The sequence below is a fragment of the Lasioglossum baleicum genome, chromosome 5 (assembly GCF_051020765.1).
Source record: "Lasioglossum baleicum chromosome 5, iyLasBale1, whole genome shotgun sequence".
NCBI lineage: Eukaryota > Metazoa > Arthropoda > Insecta > Hymenoptera > Halictidae > Lasioglossum > Lasioglossum baleicum.
Genome location: NC_134933.1, coordinates 17,673,666 through 17,688,218, shown reverse-complemented (window position 1 = coordinate 17,688,218; position 14,553 = coordinate 17,673,666). Strand labels below are relative to the sequence as shown.

The 14,553-nt window shown below is 42.2% G+C and overlaps 2 protein-coding genes across 6 annotated transcripts in view; both read right to left on the bottom strand.

Annotated features, from left to right (window-relative positions):
- Positions 1-14,553, bottom strand: part of Mesr6 (misexpression suppressor of ras 6) — a 764,580-nt gene that overhangs the window by 643,688 nt on the left and 106,339 nt on the right. The window lies entirely within an intron of this gene.
- The window catches only part of LOC143208885 (uncharacterized), a 284,265-nt gene that overhangs the window by 177,338 nt on the left and 92,374 nt on the right, over positions 1-14,553 (bottom strand). The window lies entirely within an intron of this gene.

The window sequence follows — 14,553 nt, the reverse complement described above, 5'->3', positions numbered from 1 at the left end:
CAACCGGAGGTAATTAGATCGACGACCATGACTTCGCTTATGAAATCATAATCGAATTCAGCCGGGGTTAATCAGTATAATTTACTGGCGACGTTTGCACAAGTTAAACGCGCGACGATTATCGAATTTACCGGCATCTGCGATGGAATATAACTTTCACTCGGGAGACGAGCACTGTTATTACGCCGAAGACTTTATTATGTGCGAATATGTAAACTGAGCGGTTTGACACGCTGCTGAGAGTTGACTATCGTGCGACAAAAATAAATTGCACATTTTAAAGGCATCAGTAGATGCGGACAAACACTTCGCCGCGACTTCAAAGAAACGCGCGAGCCGCGGGTTTGCCAAATCGATTAGCGCCGCTGAATAAACAGTGGAGAAAATCCATGTCACAGTGTATGATTATCTTGAACAATTCTCTCACTTTTTGGCATTCGGTGGTTTATGGCCTGATCATTGAGAAAGTCTATTTCGAGTGTGAAAATTTAAGCGATGTTCGCGTGTTTCGGTAGGGAACTGTAAGGAAACTCGATAAATAGTTGATCAGGTGGTTCTTTTACTTTTTGAAATTTTTTATTTTTCCTGTGAACGACTCGTACTTTATTCTTTATCCTACGAATTATGATGTATTTGGTATGTTATCGAGTAGATTTGTACCCGGCGCGGATGCAGATCGAAGTTTCGAACCTCTAGGATCAATAAAAGTTCAAAGGATCAAAGTAAAGTTTACCCAAATTGTATCTTTCCTTTTAATCATTTGAATGAATTGAAAATTTCACCAATGCAGTCCAGTTATTTTCCGTACAGTTACGCAGTATTGCCAAATAAATGACGACTAAATTTGTTTGCACAGATGAAGAAGAGGACGACGGTGTTTCCCTTAATTTTAGTTGAGACGCTCGTGAAATATGTTACGCGACAGGACAGTGGGAACATACGCTTGCTGGCAGCGGATAAAGAAAGCCTTCTTATGGTGGTTGTGCTGCGGGTAATTTTGTAGGGAACCTTTACCGCGTGTTCACAGACAAGAAAGGTCTGCGGTGCCATAAATCTTCGTATCGATGTTATACGTGTAGCCTTTCTATTGTGGGCAGATAGGCAACAAGTAATAAGTTATTTTCACGGAGTGTGTGCGTGTGTCTGTAATTGTGTGCACGCGCGATCAGAAATTTATGTTTCGCGTCGAACGAAAATCGCGGACATTTGATTGGAATGCCCGGAGACATCGTGCACTACCATTCGATTGTATAGTTTTATTAGCGACAATAAATTTCCTGCCGCGGCGCCGCGCCGGGGACATTTGGCAAGAATGTCAGATTCTTTACAGACCCCCGTTAGGAAGCATCGAGAGAGACCCGAGAGATTATTTACAAGCTTCCCGGTCCTTGGAAGTTTCTACTGATCGATCATCGACACCGAAATGTTCGCATCGATCGTCACAACGAACTTGAAATTCTTTTTATTAGGAAATCTCGTGTGAGATTTATTACATCGTAATATGTACACTGCAGGGTACAGTGAATAATAAGAACGCTGGTAACATTCTAAGGAGAGAGAGAACGAGAAGGAGAAAAAGAAAAAACTTAGACACGTAGGTTACATATAAAATATAATACAAACAACACTTTTTTTCTCTTTTCAAGTCTGCGAGCTGTGACTTCTGTTCACGCTTATGATATGAACTTGTCGAGTAGTGTCCTCGCCTCAGATTTCGATGACTTTTTGATGATTGATACATGTTGTCAAGGTCACCACTCTGTACGACATTTCCCTTCAAAGTGTTTTACAATTTTAGAGAAGCATCTTTACTATTTATAACACTAAAATAAAAGATATGGGACCATTCACTCGGCCAGCGGCGGTAGGTGTAGCGTTAAGAGCATGAATCAACATCTTTGAAAATTGCAAAAATCTGTTTGACTCCACAACACTTCGCAGAGCTGTATGAAAGATTGTCGTAGTCGTGTTGGGGCTCTTGCGCAAACGTTGATCCGCTAACGAATGCGTTCCTGGCGACATCAGTAATTCAGCTTATTATTTATAGTAAAACGAAACGTTGGAGAGAACAGCGACGATGTCAGTGGCTGAAGGCAAGTGGAAAATGTCCGCGGAAAATATGAGATCCGTGATAGAGAGAGAGAGAGAGAGAAAGTCGACGGACACCCGTGTGTCTTGTATAATAATACCTGACCGTTTCTGGCGGCTAGAATTTCAGAAAAACGCCGGTGATTGCAAACGACAAACGTATGAGAAACGATCTAAGGCTCGGCGAAAGGGATGGTCGGCTCAGATTTGCGAGGATATCGCGAGAATATTCGAGCGTGGCCGAGAAAAGTGTCAAATAACTTCTCCACGGTTTAGCTCGCGTTCTCGATATAAATAAGGCTCTCCTTCGAAGGAACGGGGGGAGGAGATGAGGAGAGAGAAGGAGACAGAGAGGGATATTTGCGAGAGTCCATACATATCTCCGCCAATATAAATATGCCCGGGACGTGGAATAAATAATATCTCCGCCGGAGAAATATTTGTAGCCACGGGCAACGGCAGTGAGGAATGCGACGCTTAGCCCACCGGGACCAAGATCGAGGATTCCCGATGGTAGGCGCACCGATCTCGTATGACTTCGACCACGGAACCGCGCGATATTTATGAGGAGGACTCTGTCCCATAACGATCAGGTGCGAGAAAATTTAATTTACCTCGAGAACCACGCCGTTTTACGGCTAACGAGTTTACGGCGAAGTTACCTTTTTCCCGGATCGTTGAACCTGTAACTGGACAAACTGTCGAGGAAAACCAGAGATTGGAACAGTTATGGATAAGAAACTGTCGTAAAGATTGGGACACGTTTTGTTTTTAGCTATAACATTTTATAGGGTGAGAATTACACAAAAAGATTTATACCGTTGGAAAGGTACAGTTTCCAAAGTGTTAGATGATTGCATAAGTCCGTGCCCGATTTTCATAGATGTCGGAAACTGTACTGCACTTTTCTTTAAAAAAGAAAAAAATTATATACCGGCAGTAAGGAGCGCGGAAACTGTTCGAAAAATAAATGTGTCGGGTTGTCAACGTAATCCGAGTGCCGTGTGATCGATAGAACGAGAATCGCAACGGACACGCGAGCAGAATCTGCTCGGAGAGACCGGAAGAGAGTACGGGGACGTTTAGAAATAGCTTGTCGGTGTTTCACGTCGACGTCGGATTTCATTTCGAACGAACTCACGCTGCGAATGGGTTACAGGACGCGCAATAAACTCCGTAATTGCTGTTATGCTTTTAGAGGGGCCAGCGAACGAGGAAAATAAACGTATTAGCCAGCTCGTGTGAGGATTTACATCTCGTTAGATGATCCGAGCCAAGTTAGCTCTGGAAACTCTCTACATCATCGTCTGCTTTAACCGAAACAAGAACACCACGAACGTTTTCGGCTATATTTCATTCGCACGCGAAATAAGCGCGGTAAAGTACAGAGCTATAACACGGGAATCACTCTGCGGTGGAATAAAATTTCATTATTCTAAACTTGGTCCGGTGCGCGGACGCAATTATGGAATATATATGCACTTGATCTCTAAAGATAATCATTTGACGTCCTGATTATAGGGTCTGCGCGTGTTTAACTGGTTGCAAATCATTTTCCAAGTCGCTCGCGGAGTGGATACTTGAATTTTAATAATTATTACCACGCTGATTCCCCTACACCAGTGAGAGTACACCTCGTAGAAGTCCCGTGAAATCAAAGCTACTTATTTATCATGATATAAGAATAGAAATAACTTATTCATGAAATAACTTATTTATCACACACATGATAGGAGAATAGAAATAACTTATTATTTCACGGTATAAGAATAGGAAAAGTCTAGATTCATTGCAGTAATCATTCTTTCAATCTTCTTAAATGGCCCCTACACGGTCAATAATATGTATTTTAAATATTCGCGTCAATATTGACCTTTTCACTCTGCGAACAAAAAAAATCAAAACGGAAGAGAAATAGACGCTGGTCCAAAGAGTGGTTCGGTAATGTAAGATACATTATTTCGAACTTATTAAAAGCGTTACAGATGCATACAAATATCTACCCGGTTTCTGTTCCTCGCAACTGACACAGAAAATTATTATTTTGCACGAAGATCCGCCGACTATTCACAAGTAGCGTGAAGCAAGACGAATTTGAGCCGCTCTACGGTCACTGTGCCGTGTTGCAAGCTGGATTGGCGCAGTCAAGTAGAAACTCACAATGCACCAACATTAATACAGCTATTATAAACAGCCACCCACCCGAGATACGAGTCTCTCAAAGCTCAGTTTAAGGGAGAGAGTGTAACATAAACGATCAACCCTCGCATAAAGCTAAGAGGTTAGCAAAACTGTCCCTATTCAAGATTATTCTTATATTAGGCAAGTTCGCCGTGCGGTAGTAGAATGAACACGAGGATAAGGAACGCGGTACCGCGTGGTTTTCGCACAACAAAGCGTTCGAACAACGGAGTAGCGAGTGCATGAGACTATTGAAATTCTAGGAGTTCGGATGGCGGAGGTTACAGCCGGCGATATTCAAGGAGCATAATGCTGCGACGCTCGTAAAACGAGAGGCTCGGCCGTACAAAGGCTTCGAAGTGTACTGGGGGCCGTTTTTGTGATCGTTAAGTGGCAATCCCGTTCCTAATTCAACGATTCACGTCGTCGGTCTTGCTCCGGTCGCTGTTAGGGACGCGGCTCTGTCACGGTCTGACAGCGAAATAGAGGACGAAGCGACAGATTCCGTATTCGCAGAGCAGCCTCAGCGGCGCGCCTCTTTCGGCTCGCGAAAGACAGCTCCGCTAACGCTGGATGAATTCCAGCGAGTGCAGAGCCGGGTTAAAGGCGGCGTTTCCGATGTCCCAGCGTTTGTTACAGCTCGCTGGAATGCGCGGCAGCCTCTGATACCGATCTCGCGTTATCCGATCGCCTGATCTCCGGCCCCGAACGATGAAGACGTTTCTGCGACCATTGGAGACCGGGAAAATCCGCTGACTATCACAGACTATCGAAGTGAGTGTACCAGCAAGTGACCAGTGAGTGACCGTTTTCAAATAAATGCTAACAGGAGGAGACTTAAATTAATCATCTTTAACACCAACAGGATTCGAACCCCGGTCTATCTGCTTCGTAGTCCAACGCATTAACCGCTTTGCCAACCGGCGATGTTTAATTATTTTTAACGTCTGTTGGCATCAGAGTAGGGCACAAATCAAATAATAATTAAAAATGACTAATAGTCTGATTAATTGTTGGTCATAGCAAAATAGTCATTAATTAAAACTTTTTGATAAGTTGGTCATAACTACATGGCACGAGTTAGTCACAGCTCTAAGTAATCGTTAGTTATTGCTTATTAGCTATGATTAATCATTAGTTAGTTTAAATGATCAGTCATCAATCTTTAGTCATCGGTGACTATTGTGCGATTAACATACATTAATATGTATACTTTGCAGTGACCAAACGTGTCATAGTCTGTGTTTTATATGTTTATAAACTAATAGGATATTTTTCTGTTTAATAACAGAAAACCTTTTTAACTTATAACCAAAATCGTCCATTGTCCGCGGGTTAAAAATGCTCCGAGTGCAAAGGGTTAACGTGACCTTCTACGAGCAATCCGCAGAATTTTCTGATCGACCTAATAAAAAGAAGACAGTCCTTTCTAGTAAGGTGTTTATTTTAATGCTGCTCCACCCTTTACTTCGATTATCTCAATACACAATAAATGTACAGAGAAAGGAGGTATGCCCCACCTTTTCCAGCGTACAACACAGACCAGCAGCCCAGCGTGGATCCCGCCGGCGGGTAATTACATCGATGGCTAATGAAACAATGAACACCGTGCGTCGTTCGAAGACGGATGCAATAACTCTACGACTAATTTATCGTAGGCAGCGATCATCGGGGATTAACACCGCGAATGACCCACATATTTCCCAGCAGGTTGATGGATAGTCATTGAGGTAACCGTATGGCAGTCACCTGCTACCAGTAATGGACAATTCCATACATGGTGTTCCACGGAATTGTCGTCCTCTCCGGCATTGTGTGCGGTTTCACCTTACGGTTACGACGAAAAAACCCGAAGAGACCAAGCGCCGAGAAAGCGTGGCGCGAATTAATAGACTTTCGTTCGCCGCAGTCGAACGCCGTTCGATATGATATTTATTTCCCTTCTTCGGTATGTGCGTGTACGCGCGTGCATGCGTGCGTGTGTGTGTGTGAGAGAGAGAGAAAGAAAAGGTAAGACGTCCAAAAAATCGGCGAGACGGCTAACGAAGAGAAAACGCTTGTCTGACATTTGCCGTCACTTTCTACTGGCGAGCGACGCTACCGTTCATAACTCACGTGACACCTATACCGGACACGGTTCGCTATAATGAATCTCGCGCGTTCGATCTGTCCGAGAGTTTTCACATTTTCTGCGCCTAACCCTCCCCCACCCCTCGGTGTCACGACCAGATAGAAATCATCGTTTTTATTTCGACCATGTCTAATGAATCTTTAACGACTTTAATGCCCGTGAACGGGGCGAGCACGGAGAGGAAGAAATCGAATCATTTCTTAATAGGAAACGCGCGCGCAATCACGCAACCTCGTGCAGGCGTATCGACGAAAGTCTCAATTTAAGTGTCCGGTTGTGAAAAAGATTCACGAACGTTCCGTACACTTTTGGTAGCACATCTTATAATTATTTTGATCACATGGTGCGTGCGCACGTTTGACAGGTTTCTGTATAAACTTCGCGAAGAGCTACGTGACTGGAAATTGTACATTTTGAACAGTTTGATCGATGATGCTTTTACCCTATTAACGGGTGCTCGATTATTAATATAGTTGCGGTAAATGAAATGTTTCTATTATTCTTTTAAAGGAATGATTGCTCGGCGATTTTTCAACGTGAGCGCGTGTGTGAGTGTGAGTGGTGAGAGTGAGTTATGGCTCAGCCTAGCGGACGAATAAATTGAAATAGGATACATTTTCCAATTCCCACGCGATTTTTCCCGACGACAACTAAACGAGCAACAAGTTCTCGGGCCTAGAGAACGGACGTTCATTTATATCATAATTCTCGGCGTCTTTCTCTGAGCACACCGAAATAGATACCTTGCCGCGACACCAAATAACAACGTGTTCGCGCACTGATTAATCGCCGGCCGATAAATAATTAATTCTGTGGCCGGGGAAGCAACCAGGCCCGTAGCTGCAAACATCATAGTACCTGACGCAACATACGAGTTAACAGAGAATAACAGATAACTGCCGCCGCACTGTGTACCGCTGCGTCGGCCATTACTGTAACCATGATTCGAGTTACGTGCGTCTCGCGAGTAAATCATTCGGGGATTTTTTCGTATCCGGAGTACATTAATTCCCACGTGGAAATCGCGTCGATATGGTCGAAATCGTCGGATATCAATGACTCGATGTATTTTAGCTTTCCAAACACACCCCCCGCGATGTGTGCGATCAAACCAGTATGAGTATAATTACTAGAATGCGGATCTTTATGCGTTTATGGCTCCTAAAAGTTTGCAACAGAATGGTAGAGTGTAAAACTCCACAGAGTTTAGTACGATTTCTATTTATTTCAAATCTACAAAGGCTACCACCACTGAAAACAAGATTTCATTTGATTCCACTTTCTTAAAATTCGTCTACAAAAATTGCAAATGGCATCTGCAGTCTAATAAGACGATTTTCTCGTTAACGGCGAAGGGGCGAACATCACGATAAAACTCGTCGTATTTAAAGAAAATGTTACTATAACGGAGAATCGACGCGCACATAATTCTTTCAACAATCACGTTAACGATTATTTTCTCGAATCTCTCTATCCCGCTCGAAACGCAGTTAAACTCGCATTAGTCAAACCACATTAAACTTTTTCAGGAAATCGATTTCCTGCGCGGTCGAACGTAGAATATTTGTCACTGTATCTCGCAACATATTTCCTTCCTCTCGTTTATTAGCAAGTATAATACATCCTTTATAACGTTGGCTAACCACCAGCAATTCTCTATTATATATCTATACCACGAGAGCCTTTCTAAAATCGCGCCACGCATGCAATCGCATAAACGGTATATAAAAATTAATTTTACGTTCGGATCGCATAAATATCTATATTCGCCGAGAGAGTTCCGCGGCGTTTCGAATTTAGATAATGGGAAATCCCACGCGAACGCGTAAAACTTGGCCCAGCGGCTCGTTTCGCGGCTTGGAACGGCCAGATGACCGAACGGAGAAGGGGTCGAAGATAAGCCGTGTTATCTTTATGGAGGAGGACGCGAAACGTTGGAGGAGCAGGCCGTGCACGAGTCACCTAACTCATTAGTGATTAGCGGCTAGGGCTGTTTCGACGGGACGCGACGGGGCGATCGCTTGTCCAGGCGTCGAACCAGTTTAATATGCAGGCTAGGCGTACAGGCGCGGGCTGGCGCAATTTCAGCTCGTAAACTTAAAATATAAACGGCAGTTAAGTTTTTACGAGCGCGGCTGAGGAGCTCGCGAGAAACGCTAGGCGCGGGTAAATGCACACCACCGGTAGACATTGCTAACGTTGGCCAACCTGTGAGACGAAACGAATCCACCTATTCTGCGCCGCAATCCCTCGCTGTCACAGTATTCGGCGAATTAACCCTTTCCGATTATTCATCTCTTTTACGGTCACTGACCACAAAGATCCTCGTGAAATGAACATTTCGGTCAGTGACCATGCAAAAATTTCATCAAATCTCGGACTACCGGTCGTGTAGTTCACTTATTTATGAAATTTTCCGATCTGATTACAAGAAGGACCCCAATTAACCTATGCTAAACTGTTCTAACTCAAACGGCCGTGTTTTCGTACGACTGCCGGTACTCCTGCCGCGGATAATTACTAGACACCCCAAGTGTTTCCAGCATAACTTTTAGATTGCGCTTTTCCACGTTCACAGTGCGTGGATGCATTAGAAATGCAAATGATGCTGCGTGTTATCGTGGATACGTGCGATCGTAATCTTCGATCGTAATCGATGTAATTGTGCCAATCTGATAGCTAAACCGAGTGGATATATCAAGCATGAACTTTTAATTGTAACGAAAATTTACGTATCGTCTACGAGAACAAATTACGCGCAGATGCCCCGAGTGTATCCTCCGTTCGATAAAATCTAATTAAGATATAAAGTAACGCGAAGAATTACGGATACCGGCGAGCAGACTGCTTAATTACTGTTCGCAATAATAAATCCGTTGATCCCTCCGTTGAAAGACGGGGAGAAACGAAAGAAATTCTATTCATCGGTTCCGTGAAAAGTTAATTGTTCGAGCCGCGCGGTCTTTAATTCCCGCCGGGCGAAATACGAGCGAGACTACGAAATAATTCTGCCACGGTTTCATAAAAGAGAAATCGCACGATACCTCGACGTCCGGGGTGCGTGAAATTCCGCTAGCGGTTCTCGGCTTCTGCTGGTGCTACGGCATTAAAACGGCCATTAACGGGACCGCTTTATTGATGAATAATGAAATCGACCAGCTGTAAAATAATTTGTTTACTGTTCGATCACGCAGCGCCGGTCACCGTCCACTCAAGGCCCACGCGCGTTTTTCTCCGCCGCGTGAAACCGAGATTTCAGCAGATTGCTTTTGAGATCAACACACACCGCGGCAAAAGACGTCGTAAACTTTAATGCGACGTTTAATGTTTGCCAAAAGCCGCGTGCGTTCACGTAATTGAAAACCTACTCCGCGAGTCCGTTAAATTGATGTTTCGCATACTCAATATTTGCGCAAACGCGTAATAACAATATTTTACGCGCTTGATCAGCGGGAATTTTACAGAAGATTTTATAGAAAGATAATAAAACCCCGACGCGAGGCTTGGTAAATTCTCCTTACTTATCTTCGTTCGTGGAAACGATTTTATAAGACCTTAATCGGCAGTGAAAAATTTCTGTGTATAGTCCCTGATCTACGAAAGTCCTTCCTTAAGATTTCTGTATAGTCGTCGACTGATGAAAATACTTCTTTAATAATTCTGTGTGGTCATTGATCAGTGAAATCCTTTTTAAAAATTTTTACTCTACCAACACGATACTCTTCTTATTATTATAATTGGACGATCTTGTCATCGACCTCTCTCCATATACCCTAAATCTTCCTACTTTACTTACTCTGAACACACTGTTCGCTATGAAACCTTTTATTAACCCTCCGACATACGAATTGAATGCAGCTGGATCTGACCGAAGTTACCATTTACTTGAATTACATAAAACGCGTTTTTAAAGCCATACAAAATTTCTATATGGTCACTGACCTACATAAGTCCTTTCTTAAAATTTCTAAATAATCGCAGACTGATGAAAATGCTTCTTTAATATTTTTGTATGGTCACTGATCAATGAACTCCTCTTTAAAAATATTTGCATGGTCACTGACCGGAATGTTGTATTTCACAAGGATCATTGTGGTCAGTGACCACAAAAGAGCTGAGAAAAGGTTTCAATAATTTTCTGTGGTAAATTCTCTATCCTCTTCTTTCCTAATATTTATTTATTTTATTATGTGTTTCTTTGTTGCTGCTGTGGTAAGCTTTCGGCCATTGCAATCTTGGTTAGTAAACGTATAAATAATAAAAATGTCAAGATATACAATAACGATTGCTCTTTAATATAGTGCCAATGTCTACCATCTTAGGCACAATAGAATGTAGTCCAAATTGATGTTCCAGTTTGGCGAAAAAGTAAAGCAAATTTTATCAAAATGTGAGAATGTTACATGCTTAAATTAGGTGTTCTGATTTTGTGCTACTTAAGTGTCTACTTCGGAGGAATTTTGCCATAGAAAAGTGCTACTTTGTGAACACTGTGTACACGCGAAACACGCACAGTTCGCGTTCGTGTGTAATTTATCGATTTCAGTGATAACATTTTGCGTTTATGTCACTGTCGGTCGCCAGTTAATTGCCATGTTTAAATTAAAGCGCGGGTTAGAAATTTTTTCGAGGGGCGCAACTGCAACATATTTTTCTTCCTCCGTGGCTTTTCCCCTTCTCGCCTCTCCCGGAAAACGTTTCCGTAATTGTTGGCGAGAAACGGCGTTCAATTTATGGGCAGCATTCGGCACGCAACTCGCGGTACACTATGTATAGCCGCGTTGCGTATAGATGGAGCGTAACGAATTCTACCGGTCGGGAAGTTCGGATCATTTGTAGCGGAATTAAAGATAATTGAGGGACATTTTTGACGGCCAAACTAGTTTCTTTCCAGAGACAGCGTTATTAGACGTTAATGTTGTTTGAGTATAGCCTGCGACCACGAAGAGCCGAAAAAATCCCTGCTGGAATTTAATTATGCAAATATACGTGTCCCCGGGCATAGATTTATTCTATTTATTCGAGCGGAATCGAATCACATTATTTAATTATCGAACTCGATTTCCTCATGCAGTTTCTCTGAAACTTATTGCAACAACTATCGCTCGAGCTTCTAGGAAGACTTTTCGTTTAAAACGAAGTAGGAAAGAGAAGTTGTCACAGAATATGGTATTATTGAAACTGTTTTCACTTCCAATTAAGGCTTAAGAAGGAAACGGTTCTTTTAAATAAGGAAAAAGACAGAGGAACCATTTTTCAACTCTTTTGCGGTCACTGACCACAATGATCCTTGTGAAATGAACATCTTGGTCAGTGGTCATGCAAAAATTTTTGAGAATTGCATTGATCAATGGCCACAGAAATATTATGGAAGCATTTTCATCAATCCGCGATTATATAGGATTATTAAGGAAGGACTTTCGTAGGTCAGTGACCATTCAGAAATTTTAACGAAAGATTGTTATTGGTCAGTGACCATGCAAAAATTTGTTATGGCTTTAAAACCGCGTTTCGTTTAATTCCAGTAAATGGTATGTTTGGTCAGATCAAGTTTCATTCATTTCCTATGTCAGAGGGTTAATAAAAGGTTTCATGGTGAACAATTAGAACAGTGTGTTCAGACTAAGATGGAAGATTTAGGGTATATGGAGAGAGATCGATGACAAGATCGTTGGATAGGATCGTCCAACGGTAATAATGAGAAGATCGTGATGGTAGAGCAAATCGTGGCCAGGGTAGCCGATATAATGTTGTCTAATGCAGGATAATTTACAGCGGTTTGATGTACAGCGCCTGCGTTTATTGCGAATCTTTTCCTCGGTCCCGCTTTCAGTGCGCGGCGTCGCCATTGTGTGTCATTCTCTTGGCTGAGAATGGATTATGTAAATACGGCTTGAAGGATTGTAGGCAGCGACCGATCGATAAATCACCGGCAAGTCATAAACGTGTGCTCGCTATATGGAAATCCGCGAAGAAAACGAATTCCTCTTTTGTCTACTTACGCGTCCGTGGTTGGGTTTCAATGGACGGCATAATGAGACCGATTCATCATAATTTTATGCGTGGATCCCGAGATCGTACGGGCGGGGAGAGCAAGCTTTCATTGTTGTTGAGCATGATATATCTCGGCGTCGATATCGCGCAACGAATTGCCCGATTGAAATCGGACCCTGAAAATTGCGGTTAAACGGGAATAATGAAATTTATTATGCGCCCGCGCCCGCGCCTTGAACTCTCTCAGCCTTTAGACTTTCATCTTTATCGTTGATAAATCGAAGGAACGGTCGAGCTTAACAAGCACAAAGGACCGATCAACTTTCCTTTTAACACTTAAAAGGGTTGCAGCAATCTGATTGGGCCTTCATTTTTTCGTGACGAATAGTATTACCTGCATGTTGCCAGGTAATATTCCTGTATTAAACATTGTTTTGCTTCAATGTGTGAATCTTTATGCAAAATAAAAACGATCTGCAACAATTGTCAGAAACAGAGGATAAATAAACGTGTATTTCTTCTTTCAATAAATTTAATAAATAGTCGTTTTCATCATAAATATACTAAATCCACAATCTTTGCAAATCGGAGTGCAAAGGGTTAATACTAGGGGTAGGCGAGTACCCGGAAATTCGGGTTCGGGTCGGGTATTCTCCCCGGCTTCTGGTCCACGATATTTTCGGGTATATATATATATATATATGTATATGCCCGGTCATCCCTAGTTAATACAAACATTAATTGACATCGATATTTATAACACATTTGACGCAATATTTTTAATTACTTTTCGTTGAGTCGCTAAAATGACTCGAGCAAAGTTGTCTTTTTATTGCAACAAGCCTTTCCGTGATTCGACTTCAGACACCGAGCTGGACAAAGCAAATAAATCTGCGTCAGACTAATTTGTTGATTTTCATCCGCGGCTCGGCGTTATCACGTCTGCGAAATTAACTGCGCGCAATCAATCGACGTATAGCCGCGTTCACTTGACCGGGCATCGTTAGTAACAATGCGATTCATTCGCGAGCATTGTACTTGTTGAATAGGCGCAGCCAGTGTTTCTAATTCATGCGAAGCAAATGGCAGCCGGTCGGAGTTATTTACCATTTCTACCACTGCCAGAGGATATTGAAGTTAACGATTGTGAAGCGGATACTCGGACGCTGTTAGTCGAAAGTTCTAACGCGTGTCGGGCACGCACAATTTCCCGGTCACGTACACGTACCGTGTATGTACAGCGTATGTATTAGAAAACCAATAGTTGTATCCAGCCAATATTTGTGGAAAAGCTTGTTAAACATTGAACCTGTAAATGTTACGTTTATCATTTTACGGCAACATTTTATAATGAAAATGCATAACAACGACATAACGACGACAACTTCTTTTTTGGTACCCGATGCTTGGTCACTGACCACAAAGATCCTTGTGAAACATTTTGGTCAGTGACCATCAAAAGATATTTATCGGTCAGTGACCATACAGAAATTTTAAGAAAAGATTTTTATGCAATCTGAGCAAATAAATTCTTGTACGTAAATCGACAGTATCATGAAGGGAGTCCCAACAATAGCGGAAATTTTAAATTTGGTTCAATGGTAGACTATTCGACACAACAAAAATAGTGAAAATTTATCGCTTTTCACTACTGCAAAACCGCATCTTTGCATTACCGAGAAATGAGAAGGCACCCTTGCAATCCTAGAAACGAGTCTACCCCCTTAACGCCTTTGGATTTCTTTCTCTGGAGTTTTTTGAAGTTAAAAGTTTATGTGAACAAGACCACGGCCACCCAACCCTTGAAAGAGGAGATTGGACGTTGTATCCCTGAAATCCAGCCACAATTGTGCCAAAATGTGATTGAAAATTTCGTTGAAAGAATGTAAATGTGCCAGCAAAACCATGGAGGACATTTATCAGATGTGTTGTTCCATACATAATTCTCGCATGTCTACTTTATGATTAAACTAAAATTTCCGTAGTAAATTAAAAAACTGTATTTGATTTGGAATATATTATAAATATTCCACTCTTGTTGGGACACCCTTTACAACACTTCAACAATATAGCTTTCATGTGTAAACTGCACTCCATACATGCAGTTATGCATTACTTCCTCCGTTTTCTAACATAGGTTTAAAACAACAAATTGCTCT